General features: G+C 38.6%; 1 long non-coding RNA gene across 1 annotated transcript in view; it reads right to left on the bottom strand.

The window, feature by feature from the left end:
- Nucleotides 1-21544, bottom strand: part of LOC128090872 (uncharacterized) — a 34551-nt gene that overhangs the window by 8386 nt on the left and 4621 nt on the right. The window contains exon 2 of the long non-coding RNA XR_008211129.1: nt 12986-13094. This is a non-coding gene — a long non-coding RNA (uncharacterized LOC128090872). The remainder of the gene's footprint in view (nt 1-12985; nt 13095-21544) is intronic.

The following is a 21544-nucleotide window of genomic DNA, read 5'->3' as shown; positions in this document are numbered from 1 at the left end:
ATCTTTAAGTACAAGAAAAATAAAAACCAGTGTGATTGCCTTACTGTACAGCAAACAGAATACAAAGCAACAGCCACAGAGTGAAAGTGATTTCAGAGCTTCATCGTTTCCCACTCCCACATTCCTCCATCCAAATGCTCTAATTTGAGATGCCTTACCAGCTATATATATTTGTACCATGCAATAACATCTCTTATGTTATGTCTGTTATGGTAAGCCTTGTGTCCCTGATGTCTTCATACTGGTTTGCATTTTTGGTAATTACAAATAGAGAAATGGATGTTTGATGCCCCTGAGCATTAAATATTGCATCTAATTAGAGAATAATTTCATTTACATTTTCAGAAATTCCAGGTAGGAGCAGGCTGAGGAAATATTCAGTCAATCAGCCGTTAGTTATGAGACACACAGAAGCTGGGCTCTCTTGCCATTACCACGCATTACATCCAAATCAACACATTGAGACAAAGAAAGGGAAGAGGAGAGAACAGAACAGTGGTATGAAAACTGTACAGTGGGACATAGTAGTTGATGAAGGATGGTGATTCTGCAGTATGCTGGATTTTATGGCTCTAATTGCACTTTGATTAAATAGAAACCCACAGTGCTGGGCATGAAAACTGGTAAAAATTTTGAATAAAAATAGTAGGGGGGAGAAAGTGGGAAGCAGTAGATCTGTCAGATCTGCATCAGGTGGAAAGGGAAAATAGTTCAATTTTCTTTTCTTGTAGCAGTGGAATTTTAATTAATTAAAAAATGGAAGGAAGGAGGGAAAGAGGGAAAGAGGGAAGGAGGGAAGGAGGGAAGGAGGGAAGGAGGGAAGGAGGGAAGGAAGGAGGGAAGGAAGGAGGGAAGGAAGGAAGGAAGGAAGGAAGGAAGGAAGGAAGGAAGGAAGGAAGGAAGGAAGGAAGGAAGGAAGGAAGGAAGGAAGGAAGGAAGGAAGGAAGGAAGGAAGGAAGGAAGGAAGGAAGGAAGGAAGGAAGGAAGGAAGGAAGGAAGGAAGGAAGGAAGGAAGGAAGGAAGGAAGGAAGGAAGGAAGTAGGGAGGGAGGGAGGGAGGGAGGAAGGAAAAGGAGGGAGGGAGGGAGGGAGGGAGGGAGGGAGGGAGGGAGGGAGGGAGGGAGGGAGGGAGGGAGGGAGGGAGGGAGGGAGGGAGGGAGGGAGGGAGGGAGAAAAATCAGCTGCCTAAAAAAGCAAATGGTCTGAACAAAAGAAAGGTGCCTAATGTACTTCTATCGAAAAGGTCCTATTAGACTCAGCAGAAATCACAATCCAGCTCCACAGGACAAAGAATGCCTAAAATCCCACACTACTTACTGCACTTGGTCCTATTGGCATTTTACATTTTGCACAAGCATTACCCAGTCTGTGTGCTTATGTATCATGATTTCACTTGATTTCACTGATGAAAAGTAGATCTGATATGAAGCAGTTTCCAAATATTGTTAGAGTGGAAATACATAGCCTAGCTCATGTAAGATTTTGGAAAGTAAATTGTGGATAGATCATTTAGATGATTTGATTGCTGTTTTTTAATATTTCCTATAATATTATCTTGCAACTCTTTCTGTTTGATGCATGCAGCTTCACTTTTTGTACTCATCTGTCTTCATTTTCAAATATAACATTATTCCTTATGAAGGAACAAAATTAGATAATCAGAAAGGCTACGGTTCATCCCTCTAAAGCTTAGTCATCTGCACTGTGTATATCTACATGGGAGATGATTGTTCACTTTTGAAATGTACTTAAAGTAGGTATCTGCTTTAGTTTGAAATCAGTGATACTGACTGTAAATGTAGTTGCATACTACTAATTCTGATGAGCATATCTGTCTTTCATGAATACTAATGTAAATATTATATATACATATATAATATTATATATACATATATAATTCCTATAAAACCAGCTATATCTCCTTAGGAAGTAACTAAAATATCATGGCATTTTTAAGGGCAGAGTTGATTAGTCTTTTCTGGAAAACAGCTGCACTTAACAGTGTGGCAACATCCAAAATTCATCTCTGACATACCCAGACAGTTCTTTTCTGTAGGAGTAAAAATATCTCCACACTGAATCCAGGTTATTGTTTCATAAGTTTATAAAATTTTCATATTCAAAGATTGGCAAGGCAAGACACAAGGGAAAGTTACCAAGAGAGCCTAGTTGAAAATGTTGTAACAGAAACTGTATGAGGAGCTTCTTGGGATTTAAGAAATGAGAATGAAGAGAGGGCAGAGGAGGAGAATTATGATGAGCAAGATAAATGGTGAAGTCTTTATTCATTCTAAGCTACCAGAATAGATAATTGATTCCACCTCTGCCCTTGATGAGAGTTCTAAGCAGGTTGTCAACTTCAGGATTGCAAAGTTTTGGCTGTTGTCAGTGAAGTCCATCAAACTGTGCAGCTGGGCTATGTTATGATAACCTGAGATTCATGCCTGTTTGTGATGATTTTAGTTCACTGCCCATCTGGCATCTATTCAGTCTGTCTGCACTCAGTAAGAAGAAGGAGGAGATCTGTATAACCTGTTGTCAATGGTGATGTTTGGTAGTAGCACTGGAAAAGTTACATTGCCTAGTTTGTGTTTTGGCTTTGTCCATAGCATAGCAAATAATACTGATCGTGACTGAATAAGATGAAGAAATCTGAGGCCTAGTTAGTGCAGTACTTGTCTTGCACCCCAGTCTAGCTGTGATTGACTTGATTCCAAGAATAAATTTTAGTAAAGTTTTGGGCAAGAGATTAAAAAGAACCCGTAAATACTGATGGTGATAGAATCACCCCCAAAAAACACTTGCTAGGAATTTTTAAACAAAGGAATTATTTTATTTTTCTTTTTTAAAAAGATTATCTTAGTGTGTTGGTAGGAAGGATTATGTAGGGCATTTCCATGACATCAGAAATCTGTAAAAGATGAATATTGCATTGGTTTTGGCTATGTTGAGTTAATTATCATCATAGTAGCTGCTATGTTGCAATATTGGTGCTATAGCAAGCTGATATACAAGTCAGTGTTTCACTTGCTGCTGAACAGTACTTGCACAGAGCCAAGGACGTGGGAGGAAACAGAGCCAGGACAACTGATCTAGACAGGCCAAAAGGATATCCCATACCAAATGGTGTCATGCTCAGTAATAAACATGCAGGGACAGAAGAGGTGGGGGATGTTCTTAGTGATGGTGTTTGTCTTCCCAATAAACCATCACACATGATAAGCGCTGCTTTCCCTTTTCTGTTGATGGGAAGTAGAAAATTAATTTCTTTTGGTTTTGTGTGGTTTTTGTTTTACCTAGCAATCTGTACTTATTTCAACCAACAGTTTTATCACTTTAACCTTCCTGATTCTCTTTCCTACTCTGCTTGGGGAGAGTGAGCAAATGGCTGCATGATTCTTACTGCCCAACAGAGCTAAACCACAACAGACATGAATTTTGGATGCAGAGTGACTGCTACAGTAAACGTAAGAAGTATGGTACTAGATCAGAAAACTATCATAAAAAAGCAAATGGTTTGTCCGAGGCAGATAAAGATGGATAACAACATGCTGGATGAACGTTACCTGGCTGTTGATCCACATGGCACTTCAACAGGACATCACCAATACAAGCATAGGGTGTGGTAGATCAACACAGGGAAAGTTTTTCATCCTAGGAAAACCTCTTGGGATACTTGATTGCCACTTGGAGAGAAGAGGACAGCCTGCCTTTGCTGATTGCCAGAGGCAGAGGAGCACATAGGCAGTTGTTACCGCTCAGTGTACCCTGTGTTGGTGGCAACTGCCTACTACCATCAGGAAGGATTCTCACTCAAGTCAGTGGGATCATGATTTCCGTGGTGTTGCCACATGGAGTGACTGATGACTGGGTAATGGTGGTTCTGCAGGGCAGCAGGTGTGCACATGTGCTGACAGGGCTTGAGCTTCACTGGTTGTGCACGTTGTGGCATATGCTATGTGGAACACTGTTTGTATGTAACAAACACTTGTAGTAAGATTAACGAAAGTAGTAGGAACGTTGTTTTATGTAATAAAGGAAGATTTAACTCAATAAATATTCTTTGTGTTTGTCATCATCTGATTCACTCATTGGGCCCTCTGTGCAAACTGAACCTTCATTTCTAGAGCTGTAATAGTAACAATTAGGAAACTGGAAAAGATAACGCAAGGCCTGATCAAAGCCAGAAAGTGATCCAAAAGCCAGAAAGTGACCCAGTCAAACAAAGAGAGCCTGGAAAGAAATCTCTTAGGGCTCAGAAAACAAACTGAGCTTATTTCAAACCAGGGCCATCTATCTGGAGGAAGATGTTACATTCTCCAGAAAACATTATTAACTCCCTTATGATATTTAACATTTCCAATTTATACAATGTGACTCAGCTCTAGCCGGGAGACTGACTGCTGACAGAATATGGAGTTTGGAGATTGACTGTCACCTGGGACATTAATTCTAAATCATACAGAGAAGGTGTTTGAATCATTATTTCTCTTAAAATATTCTCTTAAAATGATGTGTTATGGTCACTAAAGTCTGTTGGCATTCTCCAGGCCCTGACACCAACTAGGTGACCTAGAGTAATTCTCATTGTGTACAGTTTCACCAGTAGTCTTAAAAGCCTTCTTTCTGAGAACGGAATGAACAGGAAAGGACAGAAAAGAACAGAACAGAACAGAATAGAATAGAATAATTGAATTGGAAGGAACCTGTAAACATCATCAAGTCCAACTTCCTGACCACTTCAGGGTTAACTAAGTTAAAGCATATATATGAGGGTATTATCCAAATGTCTTGTGAGCACTAGCAGGTGCAGGACATCAACCATCAAGACTTCCAGTTCATCCCATTTGTGCCTCATCCTGAGTGTGTTGGTACACAAACATTTCAGATGTTCTCCTGAACTTGCAACAGTCCCTGCAGTGACATAGATGCTCCCACTTGCCTTTTCACTCACAGATGGTACCATACCATTTCCTGGCTTAGCCTCAGCATTCCTAACGGTATCCTCTTTCCTAGTCAATTGTAGTTTAAAGCCTTCTCAATCTGTCTTATCAGTTTACACGCCGGGAAACCTTTAACCCATCAAGTAGATGTGTCCCAACTAGCAGATCTCTTGTCTTGAAGACACTTCCTTGATATAAAACACAAAATCTGGCAGAGGAACCAGTCCTGGATATAAGTGAGCCACTGAAACTCACCTATGTCTCTCTCAATTTCTGAGAGGACTGTGGAAAACACAAAAGTGTCAAAAAGTGACAGTTTTCATGAAGTTCCATTTGTGCTTTCCAGCTAGAATTAGTTATGAGACTGTCAGGTGATTAATTTAACTCGACATCTCAACTGATTTCAGGTTCTTTGCTGACATGAACCATTCTCAGAAAAGCAAGGGCATTCGTTCTCATTGCCAACATCTGGCAAAAAGGGCAACCTTGAACTTTTTTCCTGCAATTCATCCTTAGTGAAACTGTCCAATTGCTCCATTAAAAGTGCTGCTTTATCTTCTAGGATTTTTCATTGTGATAATTTTCCCTTGCCTGTCTTGTTGCTACTACAACTTCTGTAATTGTCTAAAGCAATTACAGGTGCCTTGTTTGACAAATGCATTGGTCATTTATCACAGTGCTTTCCACAATTATTTGGTTGTTGACTGTGGGTTTTAGTATTTCTGTTCTGCCCTCTTAGCGTAAGGAGGGTTAGGCTATGCAGGAGGTAAGCAGCACATACTTCACATATTAGATTCACACTGAAGCCCATACAGTATCCATAAATATAATTTCTGTTTTTATACATTTTAGAACTTGTCAATGATACATTTGCAATGCCATGAAGTATTAAAATGCCAAATTTCCTCTATTCTGTTTTGTTATTTAGGTTGAGTGTAATTCATACATAAACGGTATAGGCAAGGATGCCTGAGCATGAAAATTGCAGAGAAAAAATCTTCTAATATCTAAACCATGACATCTAATATGGGGATTCCCATGCATCTACCATGCTGTCAGGGATAGTTACCCATGAGGTGTGAGGCAAAGATATTTACATTTGTTTATGGACTTTTTTCCTTGCCTACGGATTTGAAGTACATAAAGATTTTTTGAATTTGGCCCTGAAACAGTCCCCATTGCTCTTAAACAGCAACTGGAGCCCAAAGTTGAATGTTTAGGCTATTTGGGCTTCCAACCCACTGGACTAAGTGTGAGTAGGAAATCAGTGAAGCAAGGATGGAGTAGAAATCTGAGTGTTGTTATCTTAGACTACCTCATTTTACTTTTCTGTCTGAGCCCTCAGACTCATTGCCTCAGGCTCCTTCCCTGAGTAATGGATATAATCTTCAGCTACAATGTAAAAGGCTGGTGAGGATTAACACATTAAATTTTCAACTGTTACAGTGGTTGAAGAACTGATGTTCTGTTGAATATCAAGCCACTAGTGACTAAGATAATAGGCCTCTGAGCATTCCTACAGTGAACTGGTTGTTTCCTAAACCTGCAGTCTTACAGGCAATTATGTGCTCTTCCTCCTGGCTTTTAAATGCATGACACATGCAACACTGAGCAGTCATAGATTATTTATAATCTGATCTCAGACCTCTGTCTTCAGAAATAGCTTCCCAGATAGTACATACTAAATAGATCCTATGCTTACTTTTTCAGAAAGCAGAGACGTCACCTGTTTTTCTCAACACAAGGCAACAGCAGTCTGGGGAATTTATGTTGGCAGACTTGGCAGCCTTCTTACATGGATTGTAAAATCATTTCAACTTGAGGCTCCATTTGTTACTAGATACAAATTAAGATGTTACACGAAGAGGCACAGATGAGTTGAAACGATTGTTACTGGAACATGCAATGGCTTGGTAGAATCATGGTCTGGAATTACTCACAGTAGTCTCTAATGTATATGACAGCTGTACTGGATTTAAACTTAACAGTGCAAAACACAATGGAATGGAGACTGTTCCAAGAGAAAACTGACTTGAGACATATAGGTTTAAATTACTAGAAGGAAAGTATTATGAACATTAAATGATTTTGCAAATGGTTCACAAAATCTCATTTTCTGTAAGGTTTACTAAGGTTTACTTCTGCTTTATCCTTCAGAGAAGATGTTTGCTTGCTTTTTTTTTTTTTTTTTTTTTCCTGCACCAAACCTTACATTATGATTGGACATAAGCTAAATTAACAGCTTTTCATTAATGAGATATATGGTTGCATTTTAATAGATTGGCTAACCTATGCATCATGAACTGAATACTAAATTCACTGACAACAAAACAAAACAACTTTGTCTCAGAGACTTGTGTGTTCAAAGTTCATTGATCTTTTTAACTGTATTTCCTTTGTGCTGCGCTCTTCAGAGATGGATAACACGGCAGTTGGGAGTGAGAGTAGGAGACAAACATTCCTGTCAACTTTATAAAACTTTGGGATAATACATATTATAGTAAAGGTGATTTCTTTCTCCTTGAGCTAAATCTCTTTGACAAGATTTAATTTTCTTAAAACCTCCAGATTGTTGTGAATCTTAATGACCTCTGACATTGACTGACTTGGTATTTTTTTTTAAATCAAGAAAAAAAAAAAAAAAAAAAAAAGAACAAAAACAAACAAACAAACAAACAAAAAAACCCACACAAAAAACCAACCTAACAGTCTCAACTATCTAACCACTTTAGGTTGCTGCTGATAACTGGTCAAAAAAAAAAAAAAAAAAGGCCTAGGTTCCAGATCAAGAAACACAGGGTCACAGGTAGATTAAAATTCAGGGGAAGCAAAGTATGTTAGCTTTCATTTATCTTATTTTGCATTTACTAAGAAGTAAGAAGATGTGTATACTTGGTTAACTTTCAATGTTCAGAACATGTGTTCTCACTCATGCTTTTGCCTATCCATTTTCAGCTCTACACTAATGAAATATCTGGACTCCTCTTTTGGCTAGTACTTTCCTCCAGTTAGTTATGTCTTGAGATATTATCTATGTCAAATTTCTTGCCACTTCACTTTGCATATGATAAGAGTATAATCACATGCATAACATTCCTTCTCCATTTCAAGGATTCCCATCAGCTGATAATGAGTTAACCAGAGTATGCTTTCCATATCGGCCAGGTTAGGGTGTTTTCCTTGGATACCTATTGAAAGGGAGTGGACTGATGAAATAGAGATCAGAGACTTTTGCATATCCTTCTCCAATTTGTTCTCATTTCCTAAAATAACTGACCTTTCTGAAGGACACAGTTGAGCTTATGTTACAGATGTAAACCATATTTGGTGAAATGGCTGGTGATTTAGTCCCTTCTAGAGTACTTTGAAGTGCAAACAGTGTGATAAGATACCATATTTCAAGAAGACTTCCATAGGAAAAGCATAAAAATCTCTCCAAGGGCAGCTCAAAAATAAGACCATTAAATCTGAAGTATTGCATCTAGGTCATGGGGAATAAGGTCAGAGATGCAAGGCTTTTGTATCGTACAATGAATGTGAATGATAGCTGAGTCACTGAAGACAGTAGTAGTAAAAAGCATGTTATCAGAACTTGTTTGTTACACAAACTAGCTGACACATCTCAGGGGTCAGCATGGGTATTTCAAGCATGAAAATTTGCTGAATGGACAGTATATTGATGACAAACTACAAGATCGCAAATGATACTTAATGATGCTTGAATCAAGTCTGCTCTCTTTATATGTGTGTTCTCCACTTGGAAGATCTATGGAGAAACATATTCATATCATGGTCAGACAAGAGAAAAAGAAAATAACATAGTAGAAAAAAATAAAATGAGTCCTCTTTCTGTCATTATAAGGTATAAAATACAATGAGATCCATGTATTTTTCCCTGAAGGATGGGGATCTTCCTCCAAAGAAGCATGGGGGCAGATGAAGAGATGGAAAGAGTAGAGAAGCAGATCATGTTCTTGTTAGTTTAATGATTTATGTCTGGATTTGTTTGCCTTTGGTGTGATTAATTACTTCCAAATATCTGCTGCCACAAAGTCTGCTTTGTACAGAAAAGATGCATCCCTGTAGGTGGGATCTCTAAATCTGTGGATGAATCAATCCTGAAAATGTCCCAGTGATCCTATGTCTGACACATTTTTGCTTCTATAAAACAGAAATTAAATAATGGCAAGCAATCTAGGCAAGAGAGATACAAAAGGAGTACAGACAGATTTTTATCCCAGAATCTTCTGAGCAGCTCCTTATTCTTACACACCATTCCACACTCTTTACTGCAGTCATTGTATGTACAAAAGTACAATTGGGCTTGAACCAGACCTCAAACAACCTGTGCTGTCCTCCTTACTGCATGTGGGAGGACCTGTTGTAGCTGAACTCTGAAATCAAAATGGGGAAGCCAGGTGAGAATCATGCCATCCTTCCATGAGAGGTGTGGATGGCATTTCCACTCGCACAGTGAATCAGATCAGTGTCATGCTGGGTTTTATTCTCAGGCAGACAGGAAGGAATTATTGGTGATATTCCAAAGTGTTTTATTTTTAATCAGAAATCTGTGGCCCTGTAGATATCAAGAGATGGGTTTGCAGAACTACTACTTTATTTCTCATACAATGCAGAGAAAAAGGCTGATAGAGCTGAGCTGATTTCTGCAATTTTCTGTGACGGACTGTTTTAGGAGATATGCTGAGGACTGAGCCCTTTTCCAAGTCACTTTTTCTTTATTTCTTCTAGAATTTTCTCAATATTTCATTGTTGCTTCTGGCTTTTCCGCTGTCCTACATTTATTCTTGCTTTTGCCCTTCTGCTAGGGATGTAGCAACGCTTTCCCAGATGCCTTGTTTGCTTCAACAACCTTCTCTCAATGTCCTGTTCATTCAGTTGTATTTTATTAATATAATATTAACCATAGAAATTCACCATGAATTGGGGATTTTTCATTGACTTCATATCAGGGAGATACATCAGTAATATACAGGACTGTATGGAAGGTCTATTAAGGAGGCAAGAAATTCTGTTTCACTTTCAGATGCTTTATAGGTCAACTCCTGACTGTGATAAAAAGTTACTTGAATGTAAGTCAGGGAAAAATTTAGCCTGAAGTATAACCTTCCTTTCAGAACCAACAATTTACTGTCTAGTTTGTGGATGGCATGAAATTAAGTAGAACCACCATCCCAAACTGTAATAAAATCTATTGACATCCAAACTATGTATTATGCATATGTAGTCTATTATCCTGAGGCAAAAATGCACAGAGGTTTGACAGCAACCTAATGAAGGAATGCAAAAGAAGTAGGATTTAAGTAAAAATCTGCAAAAGGACAGAAAAGGTACCTAATAGCCAAAGGGTTTGTTCTCCTTAAAATCTATTTCAAGAAAATGTGCGTCTTGAAGCAGGAATAGGAGTTATGAGCACAATGAAGAAGGTTAAGGGAAATGAATATGAGTGACTGGGAAGGTTGAAAAGGTGAAGATTTTTGTTGGGAAATGGGTGTCAGGGATACAGGAGATTGGGCAACCAGAGCACAAAATGAGTTTGTGTGATGACACTCCACAGTGGGGGGCAGAAAAAAGTCACAATCTTCCAAAGTGGGGCTGGGGATGAAACTCCTGAAAAAGATCTGTGTTCCTGATGGTATCTCCTTGGAGACATTCAGGGGCAGGCTGAATCAGGCACTGAGCAAGTGGATCTAGCAGTGGAGACCCTACTCATTGCAGGGGAGATGGACTAGATGGTGTTTAAGGGTCCCTTCCAACTCAAATGATTCTATGATTCTACGAATGGGACAAGTTTAAATGAAGTCTGACTGGTAACTGCAGCAGCTCTGAACAACATAAACCAGTGCAGCAGTTTCTTCTGTGCCAAATGCACATTGCTGCATCCTGGCTGGACACCAAGTTGATGTAAAGGGTTAAAAGAGTGCAAACTTTAGCAGACTAGGCAATGAGAGACTAACCAGTTGCCACAGAAATAGGGGCAGCAACAGATATCCAGACCTGATAGATTTTTGGAAAAATATATTTGCAATCTTTTTCCAAAGTGATGCTTGAATTTTAAGAAGAATTTTATTTGGAAAGAGTCTTAGCAACAGCATAAGTGAAGAAGTATTGAGGTCCCATCTTCAAGAAACAAGGCTAACTGTCTCAAGGAATGTCTTTTTCTGCTTTTCTTTAACATAACTCTTGCTAATCACTTTTCTGCAATCTAACTTATGTATTTAAAAGTTAGTAGCCATCAACATTATCATCATTAATCTAAAATGTGTCAACACGCTGAATCCTACTGGGATTTTACAATTTATTTTTAATGTGAATTGTCTTTGAGAATTAAGTGTACCATGATGTTCATAAAAACCATATTCTTGCTTTCACTGGAGAAATAGAGCTAAATAATAAATTAAAGCCTTTCTGCAAAAACATTAATTCTTTGCATACATTTGCTTTTAAAGCTCCCTTGTTTGTGAGCAGTGATAAAAAAATATTCTGCATAACTTTTTTTTTGTAGTAATATGAGAAAAGTATAATAGGAAAGTAAAATTAAATTGTATTTCATTACTGATGACAACCTGAATAAAACATGGAAAGAGCATTCTCAGGCTTCAAGAACTTCTGGCATATCAACAACAAACAGAACAAACAGAACAAATCTATATCCACTTAAAAGCTCCCACACATTAAAGTACCCCAAGATAATCCTCTCTCTTTCTCGAGCTGCAAACTAGATGAACTGGCAGTGAACAAAAGGAGAGCACTTCCTCTTGCATTTTTCATAAGAGCTGTGTTTCAAAAGAAGCATATCACATAGACTTCATTACTTCATTTTATACCAAGACACACCCCAGTGCTGCCCTTAGAAACCTAAGAGAACCCTCTGGCAAAAAGGCTCCCTGGGAATCCAATTTCAATCATGTACTGACTTCATCAAAACTGATTTAGATCAGCAGTAAACAACACATGAGGACATGAGGTTCTTACTGATATACCTTCTTTTTTGTGTTCTGAGTGCAAGCTCATAATGCAATGCAGAGTAGTGTTAAAAGTTATACAGTCTGTCTTGTACCACTTGTATCCTTCCCTTCCCTTCCCTTCCCTTCCCTTCCCTTCCCTTCCCTTCCCTTCCCTTCCCTTCCCTTCCCTTCCCTTCCCTTCCCTTCCCTTCCCTTCCCTTCCCTTCCCCTCCCTTCCCCTCCCTTCCCCTCCCTTCCCCTCCCTTCCCTTCCCTTCCCTTCCCTTCCCTTCCCTTCCCTTCCCTTCCCTTCCCTTCCCTTCCCTTCCCTTCCCTTCCCTTCCCTTCCCTTCCCTTCCCTTCCCTTCCCTTCCCTTCCCTTCCCTTCCCTTCCCTTCCCTTCCCTTCCCTTCCCTTCCCTTCCCTTCCCTTCCCTTCCCTTCCCTTCCCTTCCCTTCCCTTCCCTTCCCTTCCCTTCCCCTCCCTTCCCCTCCCTTCCCTCCCTTCCCTTCCCTTCCCTTCCCTTCCCTTCCCTTCCCTTCCCTTCCCTTCCCTTCCCTTCCCTTCCCTTCCCTTCCCTTCCCTTCCCTTCCCTTCCCTTCCCTTCCCTTCCCTTCCCTTCCCTTCCCTTCCCTTCCCTTCCCTTCCCTTCCCTTCCCCTCCCTTCCCTTCCCTTCCCTTCCCTTCCCTTCCCCTCCCTTCCCCTCCCTTCCCCTCCCCTCCCTTCCCTTCCCTTCCCTTCCCTTCCCTTCCCTTCCCTTCCCTTCCCTTCCCTTCCCTTCCCTTCCCTTCCCTTCCCTTCCCTTCCCTTCCCTTCCCTTCCCTTCCCTTCCCTTCCCTTCCCTTCCCTTCCCTTCCCTTCCCTTCCCTTCCCTTCCCTTCCCTTCCCTTCCCTTCCCTTCCCTTCCCTTCCCTTCCCCGCCTCTCCTTGCCTCTCTGCTCCTTTCCAATGGCCACAAACTAGAACACAACAGGTTCCAGCTGAACATCAGGAATCACTACTATGTGGGTGACAATCATTGACATAGATTGCCCAGAGAGATTGTGGAGTCTCCTCCTTGGAGATCTTCAAAAACCACCTGGACATGGCCCTGGGCAACCTTCTCTGGGCAACTCCGTTGAGCAGGAGTTGAATCAGTTGGATCCAGAAGTCCCTCCCATCCTCAGTCATTCTGTCATCCTGTGATTCTGTGGGAACAGTGATATCTCTGCTGTTTTCCATAACTTTTCCAGGCAGTGTACTGAGATTGAAAAATGCACTAAGCAGACATCCTGCTTTGTTTCTTTAAGCTCTACCTATTGTTCAGGGTCACCCAGGTACACATTGTGCTGTGATAAATAATGGATGGCCAGTTGAGAGACATGAAATGAACAAGAATCACAGAGAAAATTTGTAACCTGCAATGTCCTTGCCAAAGTGTCTTTTAGGACAAAAATAAAGCAGCTCCAGCAGAGGTCAGTTAAGGAAAACTTTTGTTTTGTCAGAAGATTTGCTTCTGTATAGGCTGTGTCTAGAAAGAAAAATACTGCTTTGTTTTTAGGATGCTTTGTGTGTGTGTATGTAAGTCTTTAGGATTTTCAGATAAATGTATTTCCTTAAAAAATAATGAGACATATCCTCAAAATATTAGCCACTATTTTTTGCAAGTAATTTAAGAAATTTCTAGAACTGTAAAAGTGAACTTAAAGGATTACTACTCCATTTCATTTTTCCCAATCTCAGTTCCTAATGAGTTTGTATGAAAGTTAGATATGTTGCAGTTTAGCTTAAGAAGTAAAGGAAGGTTGTTTCAGACTAACAGGTTGTTCCCTTCCACCCTTCTTTGGAAAATTACTATGAGGTAACTCTTCCATAAAGTGCCTCTCAATTCCAATCCACATATTAAGACCTTGTAGGGTCTCACTGCTGTGCAATGCTGGGTGGTTTTTTGTTGTTGTTGTTTTGTTTTGTTTTTTGTTGTTTCTTATCATATCAGAAGATCTTCAATGACGCAGCACAAGAATGTTTTTTTTTTTTTAAATTAGAATTAAGTATTTATGTGGAGTGCATAAAATAGTGCATGACCAACCTTACAACTGAAGCTGGTCAGACGTTAAACTGTCAGCCTTTAAACTGCAAAACTGTGAAGTCTCATCTGCATCTTCCATTCCAACCGAGGATCTGAAATCAGGAAACCTCTTCAAAGCAGAATATGTGACTCACTCTCATCTGCCCTCACTGCTAAATTGTTCTCTTTCCCTGGCTGATTTTTTCTGGTTTTGTTTTTCTGTGTTTTGTTTTGTTACTGGCCTAGAATGAATTTTCTTTATGGCAAGGCCTTTTTTTTTTTTTTTTCCATTTTTATTTACAAAACTTAGCACAGTGGTAGCCTTTAAAAGGAGTAAATGATTTATGAACATCAAAGAAAAATAGGAGAAAAGATCAAAATGACCTGAATTAAGAAATTTGGAAAGTATGAATAGGAAAACAGAACAAAACAGGAAACACAAATTACGAAGCTATAATGTATCTATTCAGTACTACATGAAAGAAGAGTAACCTGGAAAATATAACTCTAAGAAAGGTGACCAAAAAAAATGTAGAAGAGCTAGCAATGAGGTATGGCAGAAAAAAACAAGCCAGTACTTAGATAAATATCCTTTGCCATCCATACTGATACGTGTGGGAGTGTGAAAAAAGACTATAATCTAAAGAGTTACCCAAAAGCGTATTAAAAACTTGGAGAAATAAATGAACAATAAGAAAAATGAATAAACTAAGAATTTTGAATCTTGGCTAAATATGCATTATAGAGGAAATAAACAAGAAGATGAGAATGATTTTAAATATCACTTTAAAGCATAAGTAATCAGATGAAATTAAGCTCAGGGTAGTATAAGATGAGGATAATTTAAACAAATCTTGATGAATGTTTCGAAGAACCACCTCCCCAGAGGAGTGGTAAAACTATTTGAAAATTCAGAGAACGTAAATAAAAATACCACAGGGAACTCTGTACTGTTGGAAAGATATATGCATTTATTCATCCATACCATCAATTTATTAGGGTACTTTGGCTGGAGAAACAAGAGGAAAAGCTTTTCTTTCCTCATGCTGAAAAAGAAGGTAGCACTGTAGTCAGCATTTGTCCACAACTGGCAAATTAGCACTTGAGACATGTAGCCCAAAAAGGGGACAGAAATGATGGATCTACGGTGGGATTGATTTTTGAACCGATGTGTGCTTGAGAACCTGATAGGAATAATATAAGCAGATTGGTGCTCATGAGGAGTGACAAGAGAAGGATCAGTAAATAACAAATTGAGCTCCCAGGATCAAACAATAAAGCTGTTAAATGGTCTGGCAGGCTTTCCCAGGGCAATACATCACAATGAGAGTTTAGGAAGAATTTTGGGGATTGACAATTTTGTATTTTGCTTCTTTTTTCCTTTTACTTGAAAATGTAACTATGAGAAATCTCTGTGTACATTTAAAAACATAAATTTAGCATCTTCTCTAACCAGAAAAGCATAAAGAATGGAAAGACAGAGTGACTGTCAAGTACCTGTTCCCATACCACTGTTTCCAATCTGGCTGCATTTACAATGTTGTAAACAGAAAGAATATTGAATGCTGCCCACAAAGCCTCATGGCATTCTGATCCTCGCCTTCCATCATCTATACCTCCACACAGTTTCTCTCGAGAGGCTATCAAGATATCGTCACTGACTTCATCTGTTTTGTGATAAAACCTGTATGAAGAAATTACTTCAACACTGAGACAGCTAGCTCTGATTTTTGATGTTTTATTGCTCTGTGATCTGGACCCCTTCCAGGGATGCTCCTGTTCTCCATATTTGCACTCTGTGAATTTGCTTAATGACCTAACTTCTGCCAGTGCTGGTTTGTAGAGGAGCAAAGGCAACGTCTGTTGTTGCTGTAATATATTGGAGCAGAGTTGTGGCTTGGAAGATATCTTTGGTCAGTGAGAGATTGTGTGCTGCCTTCTATTTGGGACTTCTATGAGGCTGTAGAATTTAAGAGTACTAGCAGCAGTAATTCATACTACAGGGACAGACAAACTTCATTTGGAACAACTGTTTGAATTTCAGTATAAACTATCCTCTAGGTCCCTAAGAAGCAAGGACATCACATCCTAATATTTGAGCACCACTATGGTCAGAAGTCCATTTTAATGCTGAGCTGAGTCTGTCTAAGTTTCTCCACATGGCTGCACACACTTGATGAATGAGGCAGGGATGACAAATGAATCAATATCATATCCCCATTCTAAAAGTGTTTATTAGAGTATTAAAAAGATAATCAGAATTCTCATTTCCCTTTCTTTCCCGAGTCTAACCACTGCTAGTCACAGTCTCAGCCTTCACATATTGCTGTATCTTCCCATCTATCTGAGAAATGTACTGATTTAAATTGGGATAGAAGTCTATCTTATTAGGTCTATTGGCTGTATTATATATATAGTACAATCTTTTATGGAAGGTCATTCTTACAACAAAGATTTTTTACTCTGTAGAAGCTTTTGACAATGTCTTAATGACTATCCACTGAGGGATGGACTAGATAAAACTGATACCTCCATGGAACAGAGGTATGAAATAGATGAGCTGTTGAGCTTTCCTCCTGTTTTGCTTTCTATTATGAAGTGAACAAACTAGACCTGAAAACCAGACAATTCAGTTACAGTACAGAAAAGCAAACTAACAAGAGTTTAACAGATAAATGGAATTTGGGTACTGGGAGACAATATTTGAGAAAAAGCAAGATAAAAAGATATTAGGACATAAGAAATCTGAACAACAAGTAGCATACACTGCTGGGAGCTTTAAGACTTATTAGGAAAAATTTCATCTCTGAAAGAATGGAATCAGCTGCCCAGAGACTTAGTGGAGTCCTGGAGGTGTTCATGAAATGTGGAGATGTGACACTCAGGGACACGTTACAGTGGGCATGGTGGGAATGGATTGATGGTTGGATTTGATGATCTTAGTGGTCTTTTCCAACCCTAATGATTCTATGATTCTATTCACTGGAATGCAGTTGTGCCCATAGTAAGCTTCATTCACTTTTTTCTTTAAGATCCTTCCTTATGAGGCTCTTAAAGGCTATTAGAAACTAAATTATCACCTGAGATTTTGGTAAAAAGATGGTGGTAAATTTGGTGAGCCTCACAGTGTTAAAGATAGGATCACTCATTGATGATAAGATAAGGAAAATGTTACTCCTTTCTATGAAATGCTTAATGACCCAAGAGAAATGTGATTATCTGAATCCATTTCCAAGAGTAGAAAAATCCTGAAAGTCTGTTTGCTACTGAATAAATTACTGGGAGTTAAGATAAATTTTAACTACTTTGCATAGTATCATAGAATCATTTGAATTGGAAAGGACCTTTAGAAGTCATCTAGTCCAACTCCCCTGCAATGAACAGGGACACCTACAGCTAGATCAGGTTGCTCAGGGCACCATCCAGCCTGACCATGAATGTCTCCAGGGATAAGGCATCCACCACATCTCTGGGCAACCTGTTCCAGTGCCTCACAACTCTTATTGTAAAGAATATCTTCCCTATATCCAATATAAATCTCCACTCCTTTAGTTTTAAACCATTTCCCCCTTGCCCTGTCATAGCAAACCCTGCTAAGAACTTTATCCTTTTCTTTCTTAAAGCCCCCTTTTAGATACTGAAGGGCCCCTATCAAGTCGCCTTGGAGCCTTCCCTTCTCCAGGCTGAACTGCCCAGCTCTCTCAACCTGTCCTCATGGATCATCCTTGCTTGGTCAGTGTTAAGACTTATGAGGCATGTGTGAAAAAGTTCCTATTGCTCCTGCTTGCTGCACCTGATTTTTTAAGAGGGAACTTCAGTCTTGAGGGCTGTCAGTTTGGCACCGATAATGAGCATGATATTCATTTCAAAAGAAAATCTACCAAAAAAAAAAAATGACAGGTTAAACTTTGCATCTTTACTAGCAGAACTGGTGAACTCCCAAGATAGCATTCCCAGCCCACACACCCTTCACACTACCATGTTCTGTTGCTTCATTTCCTTTTTTCCCCAAGTTTCCTCATTACATTTACTTGGCAGAAATTCCTCTGTGGATGCTAGCAATAGACTTGCCTTGATACTGTTCATCACAATCTCCTGTGACAGCTTAATATCTCATTATCAATATTAATAATAAATGTGTGTTTTTCTGAATATGAAATGTGAGATTGGAATATATATATGGGGCCTCACACTGCATTTATTTGAATGTGTAATGGCTGGTATAAATGCAGACTTGAAGTGTTATAAGTGAAGGACACTATTGGCATGCACAATTGGGTCTGACAGAGCTGTAGCATACAGTACCTATGTGCCTCAGGGTAGGATTTTTGACCCTGTACTCACCCATTTCCTTGTTCTTTAAATCCTTCTTGCTCTTTCAGAGAATGTTTCAAGTTTTGTGCACTAAGTATTGCAAAGTTTAAATATGCAATCTAACTGATGCTGACATCTTGGCCTTTCATGAATATTGGATAGGTACAGTTACAAACTGATAAATATAGAAAAAAAAGTCTGATATTTGCATTTCTGAGGACATGCATTTAATGGTTTATCTTTCACTTACGCACTCTGTAGTGATAAATATGTCTTACTGAGAAAAGTCTTTTTTATTATTATTATTCTAGCATAATACCTTTTATTTAAGAGAACCCATTTTTGAATAAATGCAAATGAAGGTATTTTAGTATATCATCAAGCGCAAAAAGCTGAAATGCTCTCAAAAACAGTTTCATAGATGAAATAAAAAAGCAGTACATTCTTGTCATAAAATAATAACAGCATGAAAGAAGGTTTTAAAAAAACCAAATCCTGTATTTAATTTCTGAGATTATGTTGGTTGGAAGTCCATTTTTAGTAGCCAGAGTTGTAAAGTTTTTAAAACTGCTTATAAAAATAGTGGTCAAAAGAACCATCCTTTTAATGGATACTGAAGACTGCAGCTCATTTGGTCTTACTGTGATTGAGGACCTGCTCACGGAAATAAATGCATATTCATGAATAGTATTTTCGAACTCCTCTAGCCCTGTCACTGTTGTTAACTCCTTTATCCATTCTGAAGTTATACTCCCGTCTGAAGAGTGTTAGCGTAACCATATGTACTAAGATGAGTAGCCATCAACATATTCACACTTCAAGAGATATTTTACAAGAGTAAAATTAATAAAACCCTAAAACAATCACCTTTATTTCCAAATACATTTTGACAGCAAATTAGTCTCATCAACTCTGTTCTCACTTCAGTCTCTCCTGGCTGTCAAATTAGTGAAGAGAATATCTGAGTGCAAAAAAGATGCTTCAACTCAAGGAGAATATCTAGAAATCAACAGATTAAAACCAGGTGTCACTCTGATGGTTGTGTCCCTAAACATTTCCCAAGACAGCTTCTTGTAGGATGTAGCTCCTACATACATTCCAAAACATGAAACTATGAAGTACAGAAGTCTAGAAAGAGGTCTAGCCCAGAAATAAATGTTAATGTGTGCTAAAAGTGTTATGAATCATCAAAATTGAATGCTGAACTTTCTAAAAAGAAGGGAGGATATGCACACTGAATGTCAGCACCAATAATTTTATCTGCTCTCCTTTTGGAAAATTAAAAACAACAAGTGTTTCAAAGTGCTGATTTTTTATGAAATGTGACTACAGCATTGTTTAGTCTTTCACTGAAATAAAAACTCAGCAGCTTCAGTTTCATTTAAAAGATGATGAAAACAATAGAAGTTTTTCAATTTACTGAGTTAAAACATCTGGAAGGTAAAAATTCAAGGCTGAACACTTTTTCCTTCTCAGCCCAGATCTCTTACCCTACCCTCCACCATTCCTTTGAATTCGCTCTAGTCACAAAGCTATCACAGTTCTTTGAAACTGTGTCATCTACAAGATACGAAAGTTACAAAAGCACAAGTGAATTTCTTGAAGAAAGGACTGAATATAAACAAAACCTTGTTTTGAAGTTGCTGTTTTTCTTACTGAAGAACATTTATTCCCTAAACTGTAACTCAAACCTAAAACTCTTCAGAACAAAAATGTATTCAGAACTACGCCACAGTGAAGAATATGCAACTTCTAATAATTTACACATAAATCTTTCAGGAAGATTCAATATGATCAAGCAAATGTAATTAGGAAAGTGCCTAATACAGAAACACTTCAAAAATCTTTGCTCCGAGGGCCACGAATTTGATGGGCTTGAAAGAGATTTTCAAGCAATGGGATCAGAGGACAACTAGAATGACAATGTACTCAAACTCATTCTTCACTCACATGGACTAGCTCCCATTTCCTTGTATTCAGATTCCTAAATAAGAAGACAACTTATCTCAGAATCATATAATATCCTGAGTTGGAAGGGACTCATAAGAATCATTGAGTCCAACTCCTGTGTATGCCTTACAAGCCAAGCTTGTGAGGATTTTTGCTTTTAAGGGGATATTAAAAGCAGTTTTATCTTCTGTAACTAATTTATCATCCCAGACATACATACATCTGTGGCTGAGATGCATCTCTCCAAAGCAGATCCTTCATGTCTGCAGAACTGAACCATTCTCCTCTGGCACATAACCAATCCCCACAATGTTCCACTTCTCTCTTCTCTTGCTTTAGAGAACTAGAGAAATCCCAAAAGGATTTCTTGCATAATTGTATCCTTCTGCATCTTTCTGATGAACTTGGAAGAGTTGTTCCAAAGTTACTGTCAGTGAAACTCTGACTGAAACCCTGTCCACGAAACCTCAGAATGTATTGCTGGCTGATATTAACACATGAAAAGCATCAAGAAATGAAATTTTTACAAAAATATAAATAAAAAATAAAAGCAATCTAAAACTTCAGCTTGCTTGTCCACAGATCACACTATTTCTCCATTTGTTTGTCCAGATGTCTATTTAATAGTCCTCTATCCTCTGCCAGGAAAAACTTCTGAATTTAGTAGCCATTTCCAGTCTTTCTTGCCAAAGGGATCAATCTATCCAAATATCAAAGTTCTTGCATGATCAGTCATTTTTAGTGCTGAATATCAGCACTATAAAGAAGGTTGTTAGCACTCCAATGAGGGAGAAGATTGAAAAAAGACAGTAGTTCTCTTATTGATTCAGTTTATTTTGACAAGTTTTTGTGTGTAAGATAGACAATTTGCATAGTTGTAATTGTGAATCATATGCTTGATTTTGACCAGAAATCATAGGTGAATGCTGAAGGAGCCTTTGAAGAGGGAGTGAGGCCACCAAAAGTATGTTAAAGAAGGGCAACACAATGTGTAGTATGAAATCCTGTAGAGACCAGGCTAAGTGAATTGCAGCTTAATATCAAACTCAGTTAAAGTTCAAATCCCACAATTTACTTAATGGTGTAGCTCCAACACTGGAGCTCAACACCACTGGAGTTCAACACAGTGGTGTGTTGGAGAACAGAAATTAAAGATTCAGGAAAAGATAAAATACAACTCACACTTCTAGGTTTAAATTAGAAGGTATACAGCTATGGGTTTTAGATCTACACTACTCCTAATCACCTTTATCAATTAAATCAAGCCTTGTTCTGGCTTTATGAGGAGACTTGTCATGCACAAAACACACCAACTCATATTCTTGT

This window comes from Tympanuchus pallidicinctus, unplaced genomic scaffold (assembly GCF_026119805.1).
Source record: "Tympanuchus pallidicinctus isolate F22 unplaced genomic scaffold, pur_lepc_1.0 scaffold5, whole genome shotgun sequence".
In the NCBI taxonomy this organism is placed as follows: Eukaryota; Metazoa; Chordata; class Aves; order Galliformes; family Phasianidae; genus Tympanuchus; species Tympanuchus pallidicinctus.
The sequence above is the reverse complement of the archived record's forward strand: the minus strand, read 5'-3'. Positions and strand labels throughout refer to the sequence as shown.